Here is a 15,329-nt window from a genome sequence, read left to right on the forward strand (position 1 = left end):
TCAACTGGAATAACATTTCATCGAAATGGCTACTGTGCTCCTTATAACCTAACTATGTCTCTTGGCAATACTACAAAGTCGTTGTAAATTGTCTTGTAATTTCTCAAAAGTTCATTTTTATTAGGAGACTTGATGTTAATCTAAATAAAAATTAATAAGTTGTTGAATCACACTAGTAAAGTATTTGCATAGCAAATTGAAATTCACCTATTGTAAAAACAAATAGATTCATAGTCTCGTTGACACAGGAAGAAAATATCTTAAAGATACACTAATCCTAACCTCTCATTTAATTTTTGAGAAAAATAAGCCTAGAATTATTGAGATAACTAATTACTGGTAGAATTTTAAACTAGACATCAAAATAAGACTTCCTTTCTCAATTAAAATCAAGATATTTTGTCTTGTATTTTTTTTCATTTCAGTCTGTGTTATTATCTAAGAAATGCATCATTACTCACACATTAGCACTGATGGAATTTTTTAATCCTATGCCATTGTTTTTTGTACTATGGCTACAGTTAAAATTGAAATTCATTGCAGTGGAGAAAAAAAATCTTCTAAAATAAGTAAGACTATACTGCTCAAAAGATAAACAACAGAAGAGTTCAAGAATGCTGACTTTAAGTACATAGTTGTAGAAAGAAAGAAAAAAAAAGAGAGGGACAAGGAGAGAAAGAGGGTGGGAGAAAGGGAGAGAAAGAGAAAGAAGAGACAGGGAGACCTGATAGACTATCTTTTACATTAATCAACATTGGGCTTAGATAGAATAAGTCTCATGTCTTTGAGTTCATAAAAACCAAATAAAGGAAAACAGATCACTAGAACTCTACTAAGGTTTCAGATACAGAGTGTGAGTTTTTAAAAATAGTGATACAAACCAACTGATTTCTGTGAATCATTTAAAAATTTTAAACTTTCTTTATCTAAAGAACTTATTCAATGTCTTTTTCTGACTGTGATATTTTGGTCTAGTTCACTACGGCCATGTCAGTCTTTAACGGGAGGCACCATGGCACTGCATTGCACAGTGAACGTGGCTTAGTAGTTATTTTGATGGTCACTCAACTAGACATTTTGTTCTAATCATGTTAACATGAATAACAAATATGCATAAGAATTCAGAATCAATAGTTAATTTAGATACCTCAGAGAGCTGACTTACAAGCCTATAATAATTACAAATAAATATCATTCTATTACTTTGGTATTGCTTGATAGATGTTGTATATTGCCTTCGCACTCACTTTTTCTTCTTATAATACTGTGTGAGGTAAACAGGAGAAATCCCACATTTGAAAATGAGATTAAACACATAGGTTAAGTGTTTTTGCTTACATTCAAATAGTGAGTCACTTTTGAGGTTAGAAATGGAATACAGTCCACTTAATTTCCAGCTTACATCTTCTTAATCCAAGAGACTATAAACCCCGTGAAGGCAGGAACTTTTTTCTAGTTTGTTTCTACTATATTTCTCCCAAACTACTGGGTACGTTGTAGGTGTTCAAAAAGTTCATATTGAATTAATAAATGAACAAATCTACACAATTCTGCTTCTCATTAATACTACATTTGCTTTTTCTATATTTTAAATTTGAGTTTATAAATCATTTTAAGAACATTATTCAAGTCACGTTTTCCTCCACCTTAAATTAAGTATCTTTATTTATTTAAGTTGGCCCCAAAGGAAAACATCTTGTATCCATGAATCCCCTCTACTTTTCTGACTTTGCCAGTACATATGATTTTGCCTGTTTTTGGTGAACAATGTGCCTCAATCCAGTTAACTGAAGCTATGGGAAATCGTTTAATTTTATTGTAAGGCAAGCTACTTCTCTACATTCCAAATGAATCAAAGTTCTCCTATCCCAAGTAGTGCAGTCTATCTCTCTCTCTCTCTCTCTCTATATATATATATATATATATATGTATGTATATGCACACACACATACACACACACACACACATATATATATATATATATTTTTTTTTTTTTGAGATGGAGTCTTGCTCAGTCACCAGTCTGGAGTGCAGTGGCACGATCTCGGCTTACTCCAACCTCTGCCTCCCTGGTTCAAGTGATTCCCCTGCCTCAGCCTCCCAAGAGGCTGGGACTACAGGCGTGCACCACCAGGCCCAGCTAATTTTTGTATTTTAGTATAGACAGGGTTTCACCACGTTGGCCAGGATGGTCTCCATCTCCTGAACTCATGATCCTCCCGCCTCGGCCTCCCAAAGTGCTGGGATTACAGGTGTGAGCCACTGCACCCAGCCAGTGAAGTCTATCTTAGGGGACATGGAGTAGGAACAAGAAGAACTGAAGGGTGGAGAGACACAGTGATTCTCCTCTGGATGCCCGATGCACCTTGGTCTCAGCTGTCCATGTTCCCCAGCAATAAAAAAGGAATAAACAATGAAATGACACATTGTTAACTCATAATGCAGCGACTGTGGTAGCATAATAACTCATTAGAAGTCCAACTCTCCTTGTGTGATGTCAAAGAAGGGACTTGGAGGATTGTAAAAACATTTCTGAGAATGATCTTAATTGGATTACATTTGGGATAAAGGGAGGCAAACTGTCTTTATGGATAACCTTGAGCTACTCTCTAAGATTGGTACTTGGATGGCTCACCACTTCAAAACTTGTTCATCCCAACACTAATTTTAGTTCTTTCTGCTGGAGACGGGAAATTAGGCATAGATTAGATCTGAAGAGAGGAAGAAACTGCGATATCAAGATGACATTTAAAAGCAACTTTTAAGTGTTCCAGAACCTTTGTAATTTCCTTATTTTTTATTATAATTTGTACTCATGTTATTTCTTTTAGTGATCAGTAGAAAATCTTTTAGAATGTTGAGGATGGATTTTTGGTGACAGCAAGACCTGAGATGGATGAAAGAGCTGACCCACTAAACAGTGGTGTGTGTGTGTTTGTGTGTGTGCGTGTGAGATTGAGAGAGAGAGAGAGATCTGGTCTCACTCTGTCACCAGACTCAGACTGGAGGGCAGTGGCATGTTCATGGCTCACTGCAACCCCTGCCTCCCAGGCTCGAGCAATCCTGTCACCTCAGCCTCCCGAGTAGCTGGGACCACAGGCACACACCACTACGCCCAGCTAATTTTTTTTTTTTTTTTTTTTTTTTTTTTTGTATTTTTGGTAGAGATGGGGTCTCTCTATGTTACCCAGGCTGGTCTCAAACTTCTGAGCTCAAGTGATCCACCCTTCTTGGCCTCCCAAAGTGCTGGAATTATAGGTGCGGGCCACCGCATCGGGCCCCTCTTTACAATTCTGCCTCATTGAAAAGAACCCCCAGAGACAGTGGAATAAAGAAAAGATTTGAAACCAAATCTTAGCAACTCTGGGACTTAGATAAAGGACCACTCAGTGACCTAGATTGGACCTGAGAGATGGCTTCATTAGTTCATCTGTTCCCTAAGAGGCAATGTCTTGCCTTTGTTCCAAAGCATGTGTTTGGTATCTGAAAGTCTCAGGACCCTGCCCCTGCAACTAACTAGCTACGTGACCTGGAATATGCCAACTGGCTCATCTATGAAGGAGGAACAATAATATTATTTACATCATAGGTTTATTGTAGGGATGAAAAGGAGATGTTATTCAGCATCCGTTTATTCATAAAACAAGCAACCGTAACACACCTACTGTGTGGCAAGTGTTATGCTAAATACTGAGGATACACAAAATTTGAGTTCCTGATCTCAAGGTCTCAGTCCAGAGGGATTGCTGAGAGACCAGTTGATGAACACAAAACACAGTGAGAAGAAACACAATGTAGACAGAGCATTATGAGAATATGGAAGAGGCAGCCATTAACTTTGCTTGGAGAACATTAACAAGCAGCAGGCTTGTTTCCCCACAGTGAAAGTTGAAGGCATGTTTTTGAGTGTTTTCTCTCTACCCAGCTTTAAATTATGGCTTAAATGCATTCAGAACATGTCCAATTCTGTGTTCTCTGTATAGTGTTTCTTGTATAAATGTTTATTATTTGCAATGATGATAATGCCCTTTTCTACTGTTTGACTACTGGGAAAGCAGGGGTGGCTGAAATTTCACGTGGTTCTTCAGCCAGTTTTAATAGCAAATTGTTCCTGATTGTTTCTTCCTAGAATGACTCCAAGAATGCAGGATATTTGATACTGTCAATGAGAAAATATGCTTTCTACAAAACATCAAATAACATATTCATAGTCATATTTAATTAAACATGACTGGAGAGTATTCAACTGGAAAGACATAAAACTTTCAACATAAAAGAGTCTGTGGATATGAGGAGCAATAGACACTTGTATCCATTGCTGGCTAATGTGTTAATTGTTGCAATTTATATGGAAAGTAATTTGGAAATATCAATCACAATTAATTGTTTGCAGAATCTTTGACTCAGCATTACTAATTCTAAGAATGTATTCTGCAGACATATTGGCCATTTGTGAAGTAACATATGTATGAGAATATGTACTGAAGTGATTATAATAGTAAAAGGTTAAAAACCACATAAATATTCAACAAGATGGAGAAACTGGGTTATCAAACTATCAGATAAATTTTATGCATTGTATATGTAATGTACGTTCAAATAATTACAACGGAGCGATATGCAATGGTTGAAAAGAATAAGACAGCACAATATGTACTGACACAATGCCAAGCAAATCAGTAAAGCGCACAATTATGTATGTGATACATAATCATTAGTGGACAGATATAGATATTTAGATATAAATATAAACACAGCTATGGATATGGATATACACAAATACATTCATATGGATGTTTTTATATAAATAAGCTATCCTTAAAAGGATATGCAAGAAATAATCACAATGGTACCAGAGAAGGAGATGAAATACAATATTCACTTATTACACACATCCGTGCTTTTTGAACATGGTATTATGTGTATGTATTACCTACTCAAAAATGCATTGAATGAATCTAGAAAATAAATACTTAAAACACAGAATATCATCCACAACCATATTTATAACTGTCTTGGTGGAAAGGATTTTTGTAAATACACGAGGGTTATACATGTTAATTCATTTTTATATTTATGTTGGGAAATGTTTAAATTTTTTCTAAAGGGAGAATATTTTTAAAATTCTTTAATTTACTTTTTCCCCCAGGAAGTAAATAAACTTCAATTACTATACACCAAAAGAGGCAGCATCAGCAATAAAAAAGGGCTTAATCCTGTATTTGATAGCATAAATGAGCCATAATAATCAAAGAAAAAACTTCTGAAAAGAAGAATGTTTGAGCTACAGTATCCTTGGGACACCAGCAGTAATTTACACACCATTACTTATTCAGGGTTGCATTCCTAATTACTCCTTGGTAAAAAAAATAATTATTGTACTGTAGTGATTACTCCTTTCATCACAGAAGAGAAACAATGCTGATATAGGCAAATCTTAAAGAAATAGAGCTCTAGTTTGTTGATAAAGTTGTTTATATGCAGTAGTTGAAAGGGAATATATTAATAGCAAAAACATATTTCTTAAAGAACATTGAGTTTTCCAGCAAACTCTCGTGCTCAAGTATTTCTACAAAAATGTACATAAACCAAGTCAATTTTAAACTTGATTCTAGATTGTTCATGACCTACTCATTTCCTCACACATTTGTGAAAGCACCTTTAAAAAACAATGAAGTAAAACTACTGAGCTGTACACTCACTCAAAAATGATTTTAAAGAGGAAGAAAAATTTGCCTCCTTTAGTATGAATAATTTATCTACATTCTAATTTTTAAAATCCTAAAACAAGCACTATCCTACAATAATAATTGTGATTATGTATATCTATATTTCTAGTCAATCTAATCAAATAGGTCGAAATTAAAGAAGAAAAGCCATGCCTTGATTGCATTCACTCAATCTACAAGCTTTCTTGTGTTTTCACTTCTTTCAAATTATATTTAGTTCATTCTTTTATACAAGTATTTTAACAAAGTGGGGGAACTTTTAGTATTCTATCAACTCTTTATCGACTTATGCATTATCTATATTATGTATTTAATACTGAAATAAGTTTTATACTAGCATGAATCCCTTTTCATGGCTGGCCTGGCATTCCTGACCGTTAGTTGTAAAGAAATACAGTTTTTTTTAACATCCTAAGCCAAGCAAAATTCAGAAGGTGGAACATACCGAAAATACTTAAGGATATGCTCTAAAGGCAAATGTGTGTTTGTGCTTTTTAGATTATGCATAGCACTGCTTCCTTATATTACTGTGGACTGGACTTGACTCATAGGTATTTTACCAAATGAACCATGGAAGACTATTTCCTTTTATAATTCATCACTGTAAAGCAAATGTCTAAATTGGAAATGGTAGAAACGGATCTTTCATTATATTTTTAAATACACAGAGCATACTGAGATTAAGTATTTAAGATTCATATCCAAGTGTATCTATAATGTGTTTTAATAAGGTCATGAATAATGAAGTAATTTTATACAATGTGGAAAACCTGTGAAGTATAGCACTCAAGTGATATTTATCTATGAGGTGTATCCATTTTACGGTTCCCTTTTCATAAATTTCATTTCCACTTGTGGAGTTGTGTCATGTGCAGACTAATTAATATGACTTATCCTGTGGCTAAGCAGGAATGCTTTTCACTTTTCCTTTATTCTTTCACCTTGTGCAAAATTATTATTCTCCTCAACATCTCATTTATCTCTCACATTCACCCTAGGGAGTCCCTCATGCAGAACGACTAGGAGGTGTATAAAGGGGAACAGCAATCTGGCAGCCTCATCATAAAATGTGATATGTTAGCTATTTCTCTTTCCAAGGGACCAATCCAGCTGAGACTGTACGAGACCTCTGGGCCACACACGCAAATACAGCAAACTCACATCCCAAGAAAACTTTTACAGCAAAAAGACAGGGGAAAATAGCTTTGTAACAGAACTTGCTTAAAGGGGGTAAAAAAACAATTCTGTTTTGGGGAAGTTATTCATGTAGAAGAAATAAACAGCTATAGCCACGTGTCAAGAAGAGACATTGTTGCTAAACTAGATATGCATAGAAGTGGAATTAAGTTCCTTGCATTCATACTGCTAATTCTGGCATGATTGTTTATTTCCAATAAACAAACACCATTTTTAAAAATTTGTTCAAAAACAGTAAAGAATAGTTTGAACACATGTTATTATAAATAAACAGATGACTTTCTCATAACAGATGTGAAAACAGGCATGATATATATATGTGTTTATATACATATGTGTGTATATGTGTGTATATGTGTATATAATATACATATGTGTGTATAATACACACATATACACACATATGTATATAAACACATATATACATATATACACATATATACACATATGTACACATATATATGTGTGTGTATATATATATATCAGATTTTCTCTGCCATTATTATATTGGCCCTCATTTGGGTCTGTGGCTGGCTCTTGGTAAGTAGAAGAGTTTACCCTTAGGTCTCTGCTATAACAGGGTCTAGTTCTGCACAAAGGATTGAACTATTTGTGTCCATGCTATTGTAAAGTAGCCTTATCCCTAGGACCTTCAAAAGCAGCAAGTTGAGGCCAGGCAAGGTGACTAATGCCTGTAATCCCAGCAAGGCTGTAATTTCAGCCAAGGCAAGAGAATCACTTGACTCCAGGAGTTCAAGACCAGCCTGGGCAACATAGCAAGACCCCACGTCTACAAAAAGAAAGTTAAAAATTTGCGGGGCATGGTGGCATACCCTTGTAGTCCTAGATACTCCACAGGCTGAGGAGTGAGAATCACTTTCACCCAGGAGGTCAAGGCTGCAGTGAGCTATCATCACATCACTGCACTCCAGCCTGGACAACAGAGTGAGACTCAATCTCAAAAACAAAAAAAAGGAGAAGATTTTACTCTTAATTTTTGTCATTTATGGATGTGCTTTGCCTTGTGGCTAGTTTCAATAGTGAATAGATTTATGAAAATTCATATTACCTAGATTTATTCTTGATCAATAAAACTCATTCTAAAGGATTTTTCTAGTATATATATATATGTAAATTTATTAAAAGAAATTAACTGGCCTGCATGCTAGTTAACCTAAAATTTAATCCACATTTCCACCAAAATTTGATTAATACATCTAATCAACCTCACATGAAGAAAATTGCACATGGGTTCTTGATATTTCACACAAGAGGTGATTTTTTTCTTTTCCAGAAAGGAAGGTTTATCAATAGTGATAGTTTTAAGCTCCAAGAGAGCGAGAAATTGAGTCTCCCCTGTTCCTGCTATATCTTCAACATCTAGAAAAATCTCTGCATTTGTACTCTTTCATGGATTAGATGCAGACCACCATGCAGAATAAGCCCCAAAACATTAAGACAGAGTCATTATTACATTGTTTTAATCAACTAAATTTAATTTGGCAAATATGATATACGTAATGTCTACTAAGTGGCATGGAGTTTAAGCATAAGTGGTAAGCAGTTCACATATGTGATTGAAATGAGCCTGATTTTAAGGAACCAAACTTGTTTGTTTGTTTTTAATATTCTTCTCCCTTCATTGGACCAGTTTTCTGAGCTTTATTTTCCACCATTACTGTTTTCCATAATACTATGTGAAAATGAAATCATTATCCACATCAGCAGCACCATCATACACACCGATATTCAAACCTTGAAAGAAAACGGTCCCAGTTATTTACTTCCAAACAGCTAGTTACCATTTGTCAGGCACCTAGCCCCAACATCCAAGGACTGGTATTCATTCTCTTAATCATTATTATAATCATCTTACTGCCTTACATCAAAATACTATGTTACAAGTCAATACAATGCATTAATTGAAGATGTCCTTCTTCCACACACCCACATTAATTCAACAATTATGAAGCATATGGTAGGCATTGTGGGATTGGGCTACACCAGCAGAACTTAGTTGAGTACTAAGAAAATAAAAAGATGAACTTAACTTCTTTCAAACTTAAACACCTAAGAGAGATAAAGTATGTAAACAAATTTGAATATTCCTAACTTTATACATAACAGTCCTTGGTATGTAACTAAATGAATAATAAATTTGTGTTAGGATTAGTGAGTTAGAAAACAAGAAAGTCCTGGGTGCCTAAAATTCAGGGGTCAAGACTGCAAAAGGAGAAGCAGCAAATATACCACAATGGAGGGAAAAGGAGAAAGAAAGAAGAGCATCCAAACTCAAGAGACTTCACAGTTTCCCTCTGGTCCTGCCATGTCTTCATTTGTGTAAAGTTATATAGATGGCACGTCTTTGGATTCTAGCTCTAAGATGAATGGATCCCAGCTATCATCCCACAATAGGGCTGAGAGGGGAGAGCTCCCTCTTCCAAACTCTTTATTAACCTTTACTGAGTCAAAATTCTGCTACAGATAACACAACCATGCAGTCTCCTTGACTAGAGTCCTTAATCTAACAAACACGGCAATATCAAAGGCACCATGTGGAGGGAAATATTTGTGTGTGTAATTACGTGTCATATTTAAATTCTGTATATACAATAGTAGAAAATTACTGGCAAATGCATGGTTGTCTCATACATTTACATTGCAATTGTGTAAGTTTTCTTTGATTAAGATGTTGTAGTATTCATTGCATACCAGGAGTAGAGAATAGTAAGTAAATTTGCAACTGTCCTCTTATGACAATCCAATGAGACATTTATATTTAAACATAAAACTGTAGCCATCCCTCAGTATACATGGGAGATTGGTTCCAGGAACCCCACATGTAATAAAATCTTCACATACTGAAGTCCTGTAGTCCGCCCTGCAGAACCCCACAGAACCTGCCTGTAGGAAAACTAGGGTTTTGTATCCCACAAATACATTTTTGTAATTAGTGTGTTTAGTTGGAAAGAAAATAGACATAGAAGCAGACTCATGTAGTTCAAACCTGTATTGTTCAAGAGTCAAATGTAATTAAGGAAAATATAGCAAGAAAGATTACTTTTAGATTTTCTAGTTGCTGCAGAGACCAGTAAGAATACTCATCACCTCCAATGACACACAGATTCTGTAGGTTCAGTGTGGGTGCGATGTTCTGGGTGGGCATGGTTAATATATTTGTTACAAGAAATGTAATAAGTTGTTATAATTTCCCCCTTTCTGTAACATATGGGCATGACTTACTGCTACTTTCAAATATATTATCCAGATTCTACTATTATTTTAAACTTGGTAACTCATGGCCAAGAAGAAAGCAACTTCTGACTCCTATCATCAGTTCCAAAGTCCTTCTTCCAATTAAAAGCAGTTACCAGTGAACATCCAGTCTTATGACGAAAATGCATGCATTCTTTCTTTTTAATTTTCAAAAGAGAAACAATGATTATGTAAAGAAAGCTTCCTAATCAAGAAAAATGTCTTTTCTCTAACTAAAACAAAAGTGAATGTGGAAAGGAATCTTCAATTAAGAACGGATCATTTATTTTCCCTATATATTATTACCTCCTATTTCTTTCCATTTGGTTGGATTTCAATAGAAATAACTTTTATGTTAAGTTTGTTTAGCCTTAGTTTGCTATAAAAACACAAACCATGCCATTATTATTGATGAAGGTCGGGCACCCAGGATGGTCTTGAAAAATCATTACATTCAAATGTGCAAATTCATATCATTATATGAATTAAGGCTTGCTTATGTATGAAAGTAGCAATGGGATTAGTATAAAGTCATTAAAGATTTCTAGGAAGAATATGTTGTATTATAACATGCTCTGTAGTTTCAATCAAGGAATACAGTGCTCTTGGCCTCAGTTAATGGTTTATTTGTAAGAAATATATTCCTATTGCATAACTTCCCTCTAGCTCCAGCATTTAAAAAGAAACCATCCAATAGGTCTTTTTCTAGAAATTGAGATGGGTAAGAGAAAGAGTGTTAAATATTACTTCCTTTAGGTCCTCTCTTAAATGAGGAAATTTTTCAAATGATGTGTAGGTAAGACTTTTATTTATTTTATTTTTGATTTTTAATTTTTATATATTTAAGGGGAACAAGTGCAGATTTCATACATGCATGTATTGTGTCATGGTGAAGTCTAAGCTTTTAGAGTACCCATCACCAGAATAGTGAACATCATACCCAATAAGGTTGATATCTCAAGCTAAATTATGATGTGGAGTCAGGGAGTAGAATAGAGAGTTGACTCTCCTAATCACCCAAATGAATCATCTGTACTGCTCCTGGAAGCTGAGACCAAAACCTCTATTTCTGTAACGCTTTACAGTCAAGAAGGAGTTGAACTGTTATTTTTTTAAAATAATAAAATATTCTAAGATATCATTAGTCATGATTATTAGTCATGGCCATAGGTTCCTGAAGCTTAGAGGATGAACTCACCTCAGTAAAAGAAGAAAGGAGGCCAAGCACTGTGGCTCACACCTGTAATCCCAGCACTTTGGGAGACCGAAGCAGGTGGAACACCTGAGGTCAGGAGCTCAAGACAAGCCTGGTCAACATGGTAAAACCTCATCTCTACTAAAAATACAAAAAATTAACCAGGCATGGTGGTGGTCGCCTGTAGTCCCAGCTACTCCGGAGGCTGAGGCACAAGAATCGCTTGAACCTGAGAGGAGGAGGCTGCAGTGAGCCAAGATCATGCCACTGTACTCCAGCCTGGATGACAGAGGTAGACTCCGTCTCAAAAGAGAAGAAGGAGAAGGAGAAGAAGAGAGCAGGAGGTCTGTGAGAAATACTCAGGTTTTCAGTGAATGGCACTGTACACATTTCTTAGAAAATTAAATAATATGAAGAAGACTCTTTTAAGGACAACCTACTCTGTGAGTGGACTTTAAGCTTTTGCCCATTGTTGGAATAATGCCTGGAGTGTTAAAGGTGGCAAAATATGCTACAGCCAAAATATGCCATTTTGATATTAGGATAACATTGAGCTACAGGTTTGTTTGTTGTGTGTGTTTTTTTTTTTTTTTTTGTTTTTTTTTTTTTTTTTTGTATTTTTTAGTAGAAACGGGGTTTCACCGTGTTAGCCAGGATGGTCTCAATCTCCTGACCTCGTGATCCGCCCGCCTCATCCTCCCAAAGTGCTGGGATTACAGGCTTGAGCCACCGCGCCCAGCGGAGCTACAGGTATTTTTAAACAAAAGCAGCAAGTACACAAAGGGCTCCATGAGCCTGCCTTTTTTCTTCCTGAAAGCAGGACATGAAACTAGAGGGTGTCCTCCCTGTGCAATCGCCTTTCCTTTTTCAACCTATTATAAAAGTATTTAGGTTTTGCCAATTCTTTGGCTCTTCATTACCTGATGAGGGCACCCATGTCAGGCAAAACTTATATTAAGTAAATCTGTGTGCTTTTCGCCTGTTAGTCTGTCTTAGATCTGTTTAATTTTTAGGCCCAGCTGAAAAACCCCAAGAGAATAGAGGTAAAATTTTGCCTCCCCTATGGTTTTCATCCTTGGCTACACAGTGTTTGCCAAAGAGGGTTGGCGAAATATGGCATACATTTTTACTAACATTTAATTGAATAAGCATTATAATCTTCTCCTAAATGCCTCCAAGAATTTAGAGTAGTATTGTTTTTAATCCGGTAAAAAAATCTCATTATAACAATTATCATTTTTATTATCAGAAAGTACTACATAACTGAGTCATATCTATATCCCAACATATCTCTCAAATGACCAAGGCTTCAATGATAAGATTACATTCCATTCTTTGTGACACAGTTCTACACAATGGATCTCTCTATTGCATGTCTCTGCAATAGCCATACTCTACAAAGAACATAAAATATGTGTGTTATTTGTGATGTGTGAGGGGAAGCACATTGAAGTAACATATCGAATAGAATATTTATTCTTTTTTTTTTTTTGGTTCCTAAATAAAGATGAAATTATTCTTCAAATTATCTTTGCCTTTCTTACTTCAGATAAAATGCAGCTTAGGCACCAAATCAACTACCAAAACAAAAGCACCAAAGAAAAAGATTTAAAGCTGGAAGGTGAGGATGGAATAAAGATCTGTACCTAATCCTAATATCTGTCACCTACTCATTTTCTTCAATAGATCCCAATGCTTTTTAAATCACTGAATGACTGCCAGCACATTGGTTGATTCATCTGAATGCTTTCAGGCTAGGAAGTTGTTTCAACAGAAGCCTTACCCTTGTATGTAAGGGTCCTAAGCAGGAATATAACTAGAACTGTTTATTGATCCTCAGCTGTCCTATGCATCTCTCCAAATCCTCTGGGCCTGACCGCAGTTGCAACACAACATGTCCTTCTAGACAAATATCTGATGTATAGTATCATTTGGAAGGGTACATTTGCACCATGTAGCAGTACATGGTAGGTTGAACGTAATTTAATTTCTTCCTCATATACGTTCTTGAAGCATTTTCTTAGTACTCATATTACTACATATCTTACTACCAGAATTCACTCAACTGGTTAGATAAACAACAACGAAAAAGAGGTTACAGATGAGATTAGTTTATGATCCATTGAACAATCAGCAATTAGAAGACTAAAATAACAAAAATGCAGGGATTTTTTTCACAAAATTATTTTATGCTTCTCACCTGCTTTAGTTTTTTGAAATAATTGGATAATTAAAAAGATGACAACTCATGACAATCTTCCAATTTTATGATGGTTTTGCTAAACATGATAAATGAAACCTTAAAAACTTCAATTTTTTAACTTTCACTTTTTAAGTTTACTATATTACTTAATTATAGGATTGATATAACAATAGAAATACAAGGTATAAGGAAAAAGTCATATACCTCCACCATTCTACCCTGGCTACACCTCCCTGAGATAACCAATGCTAACCTATCTATATTTATAGTTCCTACTTTTCTCTATGCTCACAAAAATGTGCTTACATACAGATGATTACATGATTACTTTCCTGTAATATGGCATGTGTTTCTACTTGATACTATGTCATGGATACAATTCCAGAATAATGTGTCTACAGGAGAGGTTGTAGTGAAAACATGCACCACAATATTTCCCAACATTCAGCTGCAGTTTCTTTCCTATCTTTCAAGAAACACCAATTAGTTTCATCACCATTATTATATACCACAATTAATATTCTAGGGACATTAGAGTACTTGTGCTCAGTGATTCCATTATAGTTCCAGGATATTTGCATAGGAGAAAAGAGGTCTAAGCATGTCAGGTAATTTCTCCGTGACCTTTAATGACCGAGAGTGGTGGCCTTCCTTTCAATACCAAATCTCTTTTTCCAAACTGACACTTTTGTGAAGGCATACACATGCATGTTTATGCGAGCGCACACACACACACACACACACACTTTGAATCCTGGGTGGTTAATCTTAGGCAGTTTCCACTGTTTCTGTGTTTTAGTTTTGTTTGTTGGTTGGCTTTTCGGCCTTCTTATCATCATAAATGTCTTTGGCTTTAGAAACAACTGCTTTTGCTTATTTGGCACACTACTTATTTATTTTTCTGCCTTGGCCAAACTACTTTATAAACCAATCATCAGCAACTTTGAATATAGTCATTAGTACATGTAAAATTATACATATGCTTTGAACCTTCACCAGACTGATCCAAATTTGTATCTTGGTATTCTGAATGTAATACACTGCTATACTCAGGGTATAATTCATATAATAACTTATTTAATAGGAGAGAAGAAATGAAGGGAGGAAGGGAGGAAGAGAAGAAATGAAGGAAAAGAGAACGGGAGACAGAAAGATATAAACAACAAAAAATACGTACTTAGCATCAACGTTTAAAAGATAATAATTATCTAACTAGCAGAGGCCACAGATAGAGCTCCCAATATTTTGAGATAGTTTCATGTTATAGGTTTTCAAGCACAAGTGAAATTATAAGGACATGTGTCAAGGACAATTATGTTGGTGAGAAAACAGAATTTATGAACCCTTGATTTTCAGTCCCTAAAGCTTTGATTCCATGTTGCATCTACGGCTTTCCAGATGCCTTGGCTGCCACGTTAGTGATTCAGTAATTATTCTAAGCAGAGAAATCTGTAGGCGAGATGTGTGGAGTTAGGTAAACTTCACTGTAATGCTCAAACCACATAGTAGAAAAATATTTACCAAGTTAACATCTTAGAGTCCCAGATCTAATCCAGAGAAAAGTAAAACATACAACTATCTTCAGAGATATAGCATACTGTATTTAATTATAATTTGTTCTGGCTTATTGCTTTTCATGTTACAAAATCCACGATGATGTGGTTTACTTAACCAGATTTTAAAACCCAGGGCCATAAAATGCTGATAACTGTTCCAGAAGAGTGCAGTGGCACTCTAGTTTATAAATCTA

This window comes from Piliocolobus tephrosceles, unplaced genomic scaffold, assembly GCF_002776525.5.
Source record: "Piliocolobus tephrosceles isolate RC106 unplaced genomic scaffold, ASM277652v3 unscaffolded_40, whole genome shotgun sequence".
Lineage (NCBI taxonomy): Eukaryota > Metazoa > Chordata > Mammalia > Primates > Cercopithecidae > Piliocolobus > Piliocolobus tephrosceles.